This window comes from Spea bombifrons, chromosome 1, assembly GCF_027358695.1.
Source record: "Spea bombifrons isolate aSpeBom1 chromosome 1, aSpeBom1.2.pri, whole genome shotgun sequence".
Taxonomy (NCBI): Eukaryota; Metazoa; Chordata; class Amphibia; order Anura; family Pelobatidae; genus Spea; species Spea bombifrons.
This window is the reverse complement of record NC_071087.1, coordinates 74622602-74634230: the sequence shown is the minus strand read 5'-3', so window position 1 is coordinate 74634230 and position 11629 is coordinate 74622602. Positions and strand designations below refer to the sequence as shown.

The window sequence follows — 11629 nt, the reverse complement described above, 5'->3', positions numbered from 1 at the left end:
TTTTATTAAATATGAAAAAATAGTTTACATAAATTAATATTTACTAGTAAAACTTTTTTTCCTATAGGGTCGTCTTTTATTTAAGCAATTTGTTCCTAAATTAATATTCAGTTTTTGGGGAGGCATCTTATAATCGGGCAAATATGGTAATACTACAGCTGTTGAGAGTACATTTCCCATGACTCTCAGCCAGTCTGGTATGTTAAGCATCTTGGGAAAGTGAGTACTTAACATCTGGAGCGCCAAAGGTTAGCTTTTATATCATTATACATTGGTACCGCAGCTGATGTGGATTGACCATCTCATGATTTGAAAACATCCATTTGGTTGGCTGAACATCATGAAAATGATGACAGCCTAACTTGTGGGTGCCAAATGTTAGCCAGAACTGCTGCAAAACTACCAAGTGTCCTATATTGGTGTCATGCCTTTTTTTACTACACTCCTTTTTTAATACGACAGAATGTTTGCTGTGCATCTCAGAACTACACTACGTTAACTTTTTTCTTAACCGTAACAACCATGATGCTGAGCAAGCAAACACTAAGTTTTGTAGACTGCATCTAGGATAATATTCAGCCAGCCATATTGCTAGGTAAACTTGATATGATTTGTAGTTATAGACTATGGTTGTGGTGACCTTCTTGTTGCTGACTGCAACTCCTAGGATATATAGACATTGCTGGTTGGACACCATAGAAATTGTAGACTAGGGTAGTGTTTACTACACCAGCTATTATAAACTAAATTTCTCATGTTGCACAGGTACAGGCTGGTTTGTCGGTTAGCTACTAATACCATGCTGTTTTAATTTTCCTATTAATGGGAAACTAACATTTGCAGCTTACCAAGAAACCCCTATCCTGAGCCAACAAATGTAGACAATAGGGGGGGAAGCATTAGGGTGGGAGAGGGGAAAGGTGGATAGGATATTTTACCTTCCTCTAATAGAAATCACGCGGACTTTACACATGTTTAAACTCATGCAGCGTTCCCAAACGGCCACCCTTTCTCAAACCTTTAAAAAGTTTGTACAAAACTACATCCGATCCAGACGCCGCCGTTCTCCTTTATTATATATTAAAACGGAAGCCACGCCCTGCCTGTGTGATTGGAAGTGGCGGACAAGTACCCTCCCCTGATTGGTGGGCGTAATTGACCGTTCAGTGACTGCAACTTGGTCTGGCAATATAGTGGTGTGAGCCTGGCAGGCGGCAGGTAAGCGAGGCGACGGCTGCGCTTTCGGGGTCAGTAGTGGGGTTAGAAAGTTGACACTAAATTAACTCATGATTGCCAACAGCGAGAAAAACTGATTTGCAGGCATGTAAACGGCGGCTCAGTCTACACATTCGCCCATTGCTCAGAGTTCCTTATTCCTGTGTCCCTCCTCACCCACTTTACAGTAACCGGTCTTGGAATTCAGCACAGTTTATATTATGAGCAAGCCCCTTACATAGAGGCTCATCTTGCCGATGCAGGTTTATATTATTTACATTCACGACCTTTAAGTGCTTTAACCTTAACTTTCTTTTCTGTATCGATATAAAACCCACCATACACGTCTTACTAAACAAATCCTATGCGCGATCAGAGATTCTTTAAGATAGGTACAATCTTCTTGTGATGAGGTTGTTAATGTTACTCCATAGATGTATTATGGCCGTTGTCTTCTCTAGTTTTGGCTACTTTACTACGTTTGCTAGGACTGTATTAATTATTTACTGTGCTCTTTGCATGTTTAATTATTTGACGTACTAAAGTAGTGCATTTCTTGAAGTGGAAAGTGCCTTGCAACAAAGAGTATTTCTGTTCTGTTTCTGATCTTGTGTAGCTTTTTTTTAGTAACTTCATTTTGAACTGGATAAAAAACTGTAACCATTGTGTTAGACTGCATTGAAATAGTTATATTATCTTGTACTGATTGGTTAAACTCTTCAGAAAAAAAAACTGGCAACTGGCCAGGTCCTGTGAAAGGGTAAAAATGACCTAATGACTAACCTATGTCTTGATGCAAAGAGGGTCAAAGCCTATATAGGAGCCAATTGACTCAATGATTGTTCATTCGCGAGTATGGCTAATTCAGGGCTTTTTTGAACTTAAAAAGCCTCACCACATATTTCTATGAGGAATCCTGTAAATTGATACCTTCAGAGTCTTAAACATTCATTCTTGTGGAATTCAAAAATATTTGGAGTAGACACAAGGAAGTCTGTACAGAGGAATGTACTTATTATCCCCTTTCATACCTGTGAGAACTTATCTGAACTGTATCTAGCACTTCCACATTAGAAAGTCGGAGGCCAAGATCAGATGTAGCACTCCCATTGTTTGTAGTTTAGTTAAATAATAATAATAAAAAACCAAAAGATTAAGGAATGTTGTTAATGTGTCAAATTCAGTGCAGGATTCAGGACTTTGATGAAAAAAATCATGCTCTTTTGTAAAATGTACTAAACAGTGGTAATATGGAACATTAACATTTCCCTTTGAATCTGTTTTGCGAGGTGAGGAAAATCTCTATAGTATAACCTTACAGTTCTTGTTAGCGCGTTTTTCACATAGAGGTATTTCTTTTCCTTTGTAATTCCTGCCAGTTTTGGCACATATTTATCCATGTACAGTTCTACATATACAGGAAAAACTAGCAAAAAAAAAAGATAAAAAAATCCTTCCTTCTGCTCATGAGGTGCTCTATAGGGTAAATATATTTTTGGATTGGAATAGTGAGTCCAAAAATCCCATGTTGTTTCATTGCGAGCTTGGCCTGAATTTATACCTGTGTTGCTTGTGTTAGTTTCGTAATATTGTAGGTGGTCACAGAAATATATATAATATAAAATAAATTATATTATTTAGTCGCAACCACAGTGTGATGTGTTCCAAATATTTGAATAGGTTTTTTTATGTTTATGTTTATTCTAGTTATCTGATTATGTACATTTTTAGAATCCTGCTGTGTTCTGGATTGCTTGTTCTTACCGTTATCGCAATAAGAGTACTCGGTCTCGGACTATTGCTTTCCAACTTAGATAATGTTACTGGGGACTATGCTGTTGTTCCGTACAACAGTACTGCAGAAAGAATATACTAATTGTCAAATAGTTTTCTGGTTGTACAATATCCAACTCAGATAATATCTGTAACCATCTTTCACTTTGACCTACACAATAAAGCATTAATTTAAAAAAAAAATAATAATAATTCAGCTTCACCATGGTTTTTTTGTTATGAACTGCTTTTGTATTGTGGTTTTGTGTCCATATATATCTCAGTGTTAGATCAGGAAAGGGATCGTGTTTCTATAAACCACTGAGGGTCTAGTGATTGTGTTACTTTCTTTTTATATGAGTATGTTTTTGGTAAATTAATGTAAAGCAGCCATGTATATCTTGCCGGTAGCAGTTGATAAATAGAATGATATATTTTTAATATTAAGATAATATTTAGGTTCAATAGAGCCATTCATACCAACATTCTAAAAAACTGCCTTTTAAAGAGTGTGTGCATTTGATATTTGGTTTTAAATATTTAAGTAGAGATTGCGAGTAAAGTCTTGGTGAGTATGTTTAAAGGGACCGTTTACTGCCTCAAACAGTCTCATCAACTGTGCAGATCTAGAGCTGCATCGTAATGCCTCCTCCACTTTTCTTAAATTCCCACACATTCCCACACCAGTTTTTACTGCTAAATCACTGTCAAGAATGCAGTTCCATTGAAATAAGAATTTCAGAATGGCAGCCTCCCCAATAAAATGCACACAATATATTGTGTTTGTCTTTGCGAGACCTCATTTTGCTGTTTTCCTATTTTAGAGTTATGGAAATGGAGGTCTAATGGTCTTGTAGTTCAGAGCTGGCTGTGTTAGTAACTGATGACAACTACTGACAAGGGATTGAGTGAAGTATTCTAGATATGTAAAGCACTCTACCATGGCATTCTTGTCATAGACTAAACGTGCATAACGGACCATAAAGGGTCACCACTAAATATGTTTATTTAATCTTCCAAACAAGCCAACGTCTTAGCATTGTATTAGTGTGTATTTATGTAAGTGTGTATAAATGAATGTATAATATAAACCAATCCTATTATTTATTTAGATTGAACCATCACCCATTTAAGCACAGAAAAGGAAAGTACCGTATTTTCCGGCGTATAAGACGACCCCCAACTTTTCCAGTTAGAGTTTGGGCTATACTCGCCGTATAAGACTACCCAGTATACAACAACCAGCCAATCACGGCAAGCGATGTACCTTACCAGTGATTGGCTGGTTGTTATACAAAGCCTGCTTGGATTGGGTGGGTCAGCTCTCCCTAACATATGCCTGTCCACGCACACGTGTATAGACATACACTGCCCTCACACACCAGCTTACAAACACACAAATGCCTACACTGCTCTTACACACACCTGACCATACACTGACCTTACACACACACATGTATACACATACACTGCACTTACACCCCTTTTTCCCCATCTCTTACCTTTCTCATCTTCTATCTTCAATCCAGTTGTGGGAGCGTGAGGTCTGTCATTTCAGACCTCTGCTTTACTGCTCCCTCATCACTGCGCGCCGGCAATTGATGCCGAGCACCAGGATATGACGTCATCCCCGTGCTCGGCATCAATAGCTGGCGCATAGTGAGGTTCCGTGCTCCCTAATGTTGGGCTAGTTAGAGGGAGGTCGTGATCTCCCCAACCAGCCCTGCTCATCGGGCGCCCGCTGATCAGGGCTAGTTGGGGTGATCAGGATCTTGCACCTACCTCGGCGCGGCCCTGAAGACCGGCCCAGGGGAGGCGGCTTCTCGGCTCGCCCCTCCCCTAGAGATGCGCTACAGTTTTAGGGGCTTCGTGGGGAATTGTGATTCTCGAGTCCGACTCGGTAAGTTTGAGATCCCGGCGTATAAGACGACCCCTGACTTTTGAGAAGATTTTCATGGGTTAAAAAGTCGTCTTATACGCCGGAAAATACGGTAGTTAAATTTTTGTGTATGATAACTTCTTGTCAACCAATCAATACACATTTTACCATAGTCTACCTTAAAGGATAACTGTGATAACTCCAAAATTCTTCAAACAAGGCTGTCCAAGTTGGAGCAGTGACATTACATTACCCCACGGTAAACACGCTCTCATCGTGTTGTTAGATAAGTGAGGTGTGATGCAGTCGGTATGTCTTAGTGTAAGCATATGTTAATGTGTAAGTGTTAATACGAGTGGATGTATATGTTACAGTTTATGTCCTAGTGTGTATGTTAGTTACTGGGGGGGGATCAAGTATCCAAGGGGCACTCATTAGAGGACTGCATCGGAATGCGGGTCCTGTGGGACCAGTCCAAAAAATTGGGGGTGCAGGCGGTTTTCGGGTGTTGCGGGAGGTTAGAAAATGTACTTGAGGGTCCCAGTAATCCCACGCACTCCCGCAAGGCTGCCTTCACGTTGCTTGCACACAGCATCTCTTCTCTTGTTCCACCCAGGAACCCACCGAAGTTATGACTCTGCTCCGTTCCTGCTTCCCCTGGGCGTAACAAGAGAAGAGACGCTGTGTGCGAGCAACGTGAAGGCAGCTTTGCGGGAGGGAATGAATGAGTATCTGTGAATGAGTGAATGAATGTTTGTGAATGATGTTTGTGGAAGCGGGCGGGATTGGACACATACGATGCGGGAGCGGGCGGGAGTGGAATACACACGTTGCGGGAGCCAGCGGCAATGATCACAAATTCAGCAGGAGCGGGTGGGAGCGGAATGAAGAAAACAGTCTCACGCAGGGCTCTAGCACTCAGCTCAGCTTTGATACCAGTCTCAATTTATTGCATGGTTTGATGCCTCTTATAAAAACAACTTTTGACTTTAGGCTGTGTCTTATGATTTTAGATGAAAGGAAGACTAACATGAACTACAGGGATAAAGCAGATAACGTCTTTAAATTTGATCATTTAAATTATTAATAAAAAGTGCCTGTGTTTACACAAATGACATACATTAATATTGACCATAATACATAGATGAAAATGTATTATGTAGAGGAAATGAAAAACAAAATATAATACAAATACTATGAAAAAAGGAGGAGCTTTTAGTTTTTGGAAGTCCTTAGTTTTTTTCCATCATTGGGTGATCTAAGGCCCCAAGCCTCCCTCATTCAAACTGTTTCAGGTGTTGATACACGTGTCAAATTGTAACCAAGAACCAAATGTGTTTATCACAATAGAGCTGCATAAAAATGTGGGGACTGTGATTAATTTGTCCTTATGAAACTATTAGTTTGGTTGTCCCTCCCTTTTCTGTTTCTCTTTGTGATGACAAAGTGATAACAAAACAGTTAGCCAGGGTAGTAATCTTAATATTTACTCCTAGAGTATATACCTCTTCTTGTCTTTTCATAAATTATGTTAATGTTATGTTCTTAAATTCTAGGTATAGGTTTCTACCTCTGTTAGAAACACTCTGCCACTTAGCAGGACCTGTCAGTAAAGTGCGGTACTCATATGTTCATAATGTGTAGTGAGAGGTAGAATTTTCTGTTAAGCAAGTGTCGCATCAAAACCACATGCAAAGCTTTTTTATCCCAGAAGTATTGTTGATAGCTAGTGGTTCCTAAATGGTGTTGCTTGACTGGCACTTCTGAGCATGACACTTTTAGAGCTAAATATAGCATGTTGTTAATTGCCACGTTACTCAGTGTGAATTGTGCATGTGTAAATAAAGAAGAAAAAAAAACATTTGAGGGGGAAAGCAGTATGTACAACTGTTCCGTGTCATATGTGTCCTTCTTGGGATTCTCCGTTATATTAAATTTTTTTTTTCTTTTTCATAATAACTTCCCAATAAGTTCACATAATAGAAACTTCACAGGGCAGGCTTCACTAGGGGGCAGGGTTAGCCAAGCACAGGAAGTTTAGAGAGGGAACGTGGGTGGAGTGTGGGCTTGGCTAAACACTGGTCCCACTGTACCCAGAAAAGTGACCTGGAGACCCAGAGAAGCAGCATTTCACCTGGAGATTCTGAGTCAAACCTTGAGAGTTCCTAAGACCACACAACATCTTTTAAGTGATATTACAATTTGTAGAGCATGTTAAATAAACCGTCTTTAGAACTCAGAATGAAAGTACAATGGTTTTGGTCAGGGAAGTGCTAAGGCATGTGTTGAGAATGTGCTGCATCCAGTGCCCTGGTAACTGTAGACCCCATTACTAAAAATGTTAGGAATTGATAATCCATTGCTAACACATAACACATAAAATCTTTGGAGAAAAATCAATTCAGTGTTTATTATATGAAGTTGAAAATGCTTAAGTACATAAATGAAGCAACATGAATCTACCTGGAATGGAGTTCACTGTGCCTGTAAGTTCTGCGTATCCTTCATGCTTGCACACGGCATGTGATGTGTGATCCCCTGCAGTGTGCATCCGCCAAGTGATCTGCTCTTTCTCTCCATCTTCTGGCTCCACTAACTCTAGGTTCATTACTGACATTCCAACATTACAAGCTGACACATACGATAATACCACATAGTGACATACACACACTAACACCAAATACAAACACACACACTATACAGTAACAGACACATGCTAACATCATATGTTCACTAACACAAAACACTCATGTACACACACATGCTAACGTCATATACGAAAACACTCTAAAACTAAATGCTGGCATACACACTCTTCCTAATGCCATACACTAACAAACACAACACCATATACTCATACACACTAATACCACACTGACTAGCACTATACATATACGGAATATACACACTTACTCTAACATTGTACATGCATACACGCTGAATCTGGCGCTACAAAATAGTAGACACTGAGTTTGATAAAACATTTACACACTCACTGACACACTGACATTATACAGATACACATGTACAATGACTCTCATACTACAGTATACACTAATGGACACATTCAATACTGTCACCCCGCGGAGTCCTGCTACTCCTCTGTCTGTCTTCTGTCTCAGGGTCATGTAATACATGTTCCCAATGGCACACCTGGGTAGAGCTACCCCCTCGTCCTGCAAAACCCTGGGCAGCCTGAAGGTATTTCTAGTCACCATGGTGGCCTTGCACCCGCCGTTTGTCGAGCCCTGCTCTACACACAATCTACAGCATTGCGTTAAGTTGGAACGTTCTAAATGATAGTATCATTAGTATGAGTAATTTGTCAGCTTTCAAATAAAAAACAGGATACAGTATTTGAGTAAGCATTTTGTTATCACCCAAAAGGTGGCGGTTGTAGATATGTCCATTATTTGTTATGTTCTCCCCAAAAGAGTCAGCATTTGATTAAAGGAGAATGCAGTGGATTGAACTGTAGGTTAGCAGATTATTTCAATATAGTCTTGCATCCAAAATACCACACATGCTGGATCATTTTATTTTAAAGTATCCTATATGAGTCACAGTGGAATACAGGAGTTACAGAGGATTTCCTTCTATTGTTCTATATTGCTATTCCTATAAGAGGTGACAAGCTGTGTAAACATTGAAATTCCATTTTATCAAACTTGACCACAACGAACCATCCGGGTTTACAGTTCTAATACTTTAACTAAATCTGAGGCAATCTTTCAACAAATCTGCTTGATGGTAAGAGGAGAATTAGCCATCGTATAATAGATGTTTTCATAGGATTTAAAGAATACAAAGGTGGGAAAAATAAAATGGTGTGCATACAATAAAAACATGATACACTAATGAAGTACTTCAGTTCAAAGTCTGTAATTAACAAACTGTGGACAGTGGCAACTTTTGCTTCATTAACTTAATGAGTGGAATAATCATGTAGTTTCTGAAGAACATCAGTTAAGATGGCTGCTTTTAAGGTACATGTACATATATAACTTATTTTAAACTGTGCAAATAATTACTTTGTTTAACGTACTGAACTGTAAAATGTAGGATTTTAGAAACACGACTGAGGGTTTCTGGCTTAGCGTCTGTGACTTTCATTATATCATCACAAAATAATTTTTTCTGTGGAAGACATTCGACATTTGAAAAATATAGTGATTGTTCAGTGGTTTAATGTCTTGAAAGAGGCAATTATTTCAGACATCTGTTCTCTTCTTTGGAGGGTGGGAGTCTAGGCCATGGGCAAAACAAAGGACTATACAGATGTGTGCATGCATGAACAGTATGGTTTTGTCCTACATGAATACTAGTTGTTATGAATCTAAAGTTCAATTTGTCTGAAAGTGAGAACACTATTAACTGTCCTGCTTTACTGGTGAGGTATGCAACCTAGTGCAATAATCAATTAAATTCACCACAATGTGCCCAGATAACTCTACAGGAATGCATTTAACTTGCTTGCTATGGTTGCTGAAAAATAAAGGAGTGTATTATTTACGGTTAGAAGCAGAGCTTCAGCAATAAATTTTTTACTTTAACATAATTTGTAATACCATCAGGCTAGGTTTCCACTTGTTTTTTTTTTTTTGCTAAAAACGCCCATAAAAACGCCAATTCAGCCACACTGCGTTTTTTTAGTGAAAAAACGCTGCAGCCAGATGTTAGCTGTTCTTCAATAGGAAATCGCACAATGGCGTTTTTCTGTTTGGCGTTTTTCTGTTTTTTTGGGCTCTGTGGCAGTTTTTCAAAATCGCAGCATGTTGACACTCTGGCGTTTTTTGCAAGGAGATCTTGGCGTTTTTCTTCAATAGAAGTCTATGGGAGAGAAAAAACGCCATGAAAAAGCCATGTGGGTTTTTTGCCTTGGCGTTTTTTATGGCGTTTTTTTTCCACAGTTACAATGCAGAGAATGGATCCAGTATCTGTGTGTCCTACGAGAAATAGGCTGGAAACAAACAGTTTCACACAAAACAAAGTTCATATTGAATTTTACACCATTGGGAACAAACATGCCATTACAAACAAACAAACCAACTGGATCCTGCGTGCCAAAAGCAACAGCAAACAATTTGCACCATCATTTGGGGCCAATCTTCCTAGAGGAGCAGACATTCGGAATAAAGCATGCCTTACAAACCACAGAAAAGAGACAAAAGGGTCCGCCGGGGCATTTAAGTAGAACTCTACCAAGTAAATGGCATCAGGAGAGGGCAGATACTTGCCATTTATCCTAATCCCTTTAGCTGGGTGAAACATCTAACTTGTAAAGGCTGGAAAAACTGCCTAAGGTTAAAAAAAGCAATTTCCACAGAAAGGCTAAAACGCCAGAAAAAACTCCAGAAAAAACGCCAAAACGCAGGTAAATGCAGTGGCGGTTTTCTTGGCGTTTTTCCTGGCGTTTTTCATCAAGAAAAAAACGCAGGACAAAAACCCAAGTGGAAACCTAGCCTCAAAGAGGCACTCTTCTTCCCAACTCAGGAAGGGCAGGAAGACAATTAAAAGACCTCCCTTTTCCCCAACACCCATGTGTTTTCCTGTACCAGCAGGTTAGGAGTGAGTGTTGCCTTCCTGATCCCTCTGTCAGTATCAAATCAGATTAAATACAGTTAACCAGATGCAAAGTATATTTTAAAAGTATATTATTGGATATCTAGTGATGTGAACAGTCAGGGAAGCTACTTAATCTAGTGCCTTACCTCATGATTTATAGGCAGAAATGATATAAATGATATGAAACATATATATTATATAAAATATATGTAACAGTTTGGGGTCTTACCTAGGCTTACCTGAGCAACTATAATTCTTTTATTGGCCTACCCTCATTTTTTTGTTGCAATTTTCTACTATAAAAGTATTCTACAAACCAAGTAGTTCATGTTCAGTTTCTACAGTAAGCGCCTATACCTCCATCTTTGGTAAACACTGAAAGATAACAATCAACCAACTGGCCACACATACCCTCATCCGAAAAGGAGTCCCAATTACTGAGACTAAAAATCAAAACCTGTAGGTCTTTAAATGCACAAAGTGTTTCATACTGTGTTTGGCCTGTGTGTAGCAGATATAAGCACATCTTGTGCAGGACTACCAATGTGTAGAGACCAACCCCTCTATTAAAAATGGATTGTACTCCCTACACCAATCCAGAAGCCCAGCATGATCCTGATGTCCATTCACATATTGTTTCTTGTATTTTGCAGCAGCATTACAAACAATAGTTTCACCTGTGTCATTAACATGCTCATTGACTCTAATGAGGTAGCAGGAATAATGTGACACTTTTCAGCAGTATGGAATTTAACTACTTTCAAACTTGTGCAATAACAGTCAATTAAATCTTTTAAAGTTACACTCCAGCCATCATATGCACTTTAATGCATATAATAGGTCAGGGATCCTTTTAGATTTTCATGTGTTCCATTTTGCTAATACATAGGAGGATTACTCTTTTGCCAATGCATCACCCTGTACATGATGTACTCGCCCTCATTCAGATTCAGCACTGGCTCTGCTGAACACTGCATGCAGGGATCTGTTTAAATGAAAGTTTTCCCATTAATTTATTTGTAAGTACTGTGTTGGCACTGATTGATAGCTTAAGCACACATACACATGTTTGATGTGTTGACCAGCTGGGAGATGTGACATGCTCCATAGTCACTGCTGTTACACAGGGAACAAAAGCACCACCAGAGAGATAAGTTTAGTCTCCAAGAACAGTTTGACTATACTGTATATAAAAGG

At 39.1% G+C, this 11629-nt stretch overlaps 1 protein-coding gene across 2 annotated transcripts in view; it reads left to right on the top strand.

Moving 5' to 3' along the window:
• Nucleotides 1-1124: 1124 nt before the first annotated feature.
• Nucleotides 1125-11629, top strand: part of KANK3 (KN motif and ankyrin repeat domains 3) — a 44856-nt gene continuing 34351 nt past the window's right edge. Inside the window, exon 1 of one of the 2 annotated variants that reach the window (XM_053463739.1) lies at nt 1125-1218. The gene's annotated coding sequence lies outside the window, so the exon portion shown is untranslated. Of the gene's footprint in view, nt 1248-11629 lie in introns of both variants that reach the window. The other variant, XM_053463747.1, reaches the window with a different exon arrangement.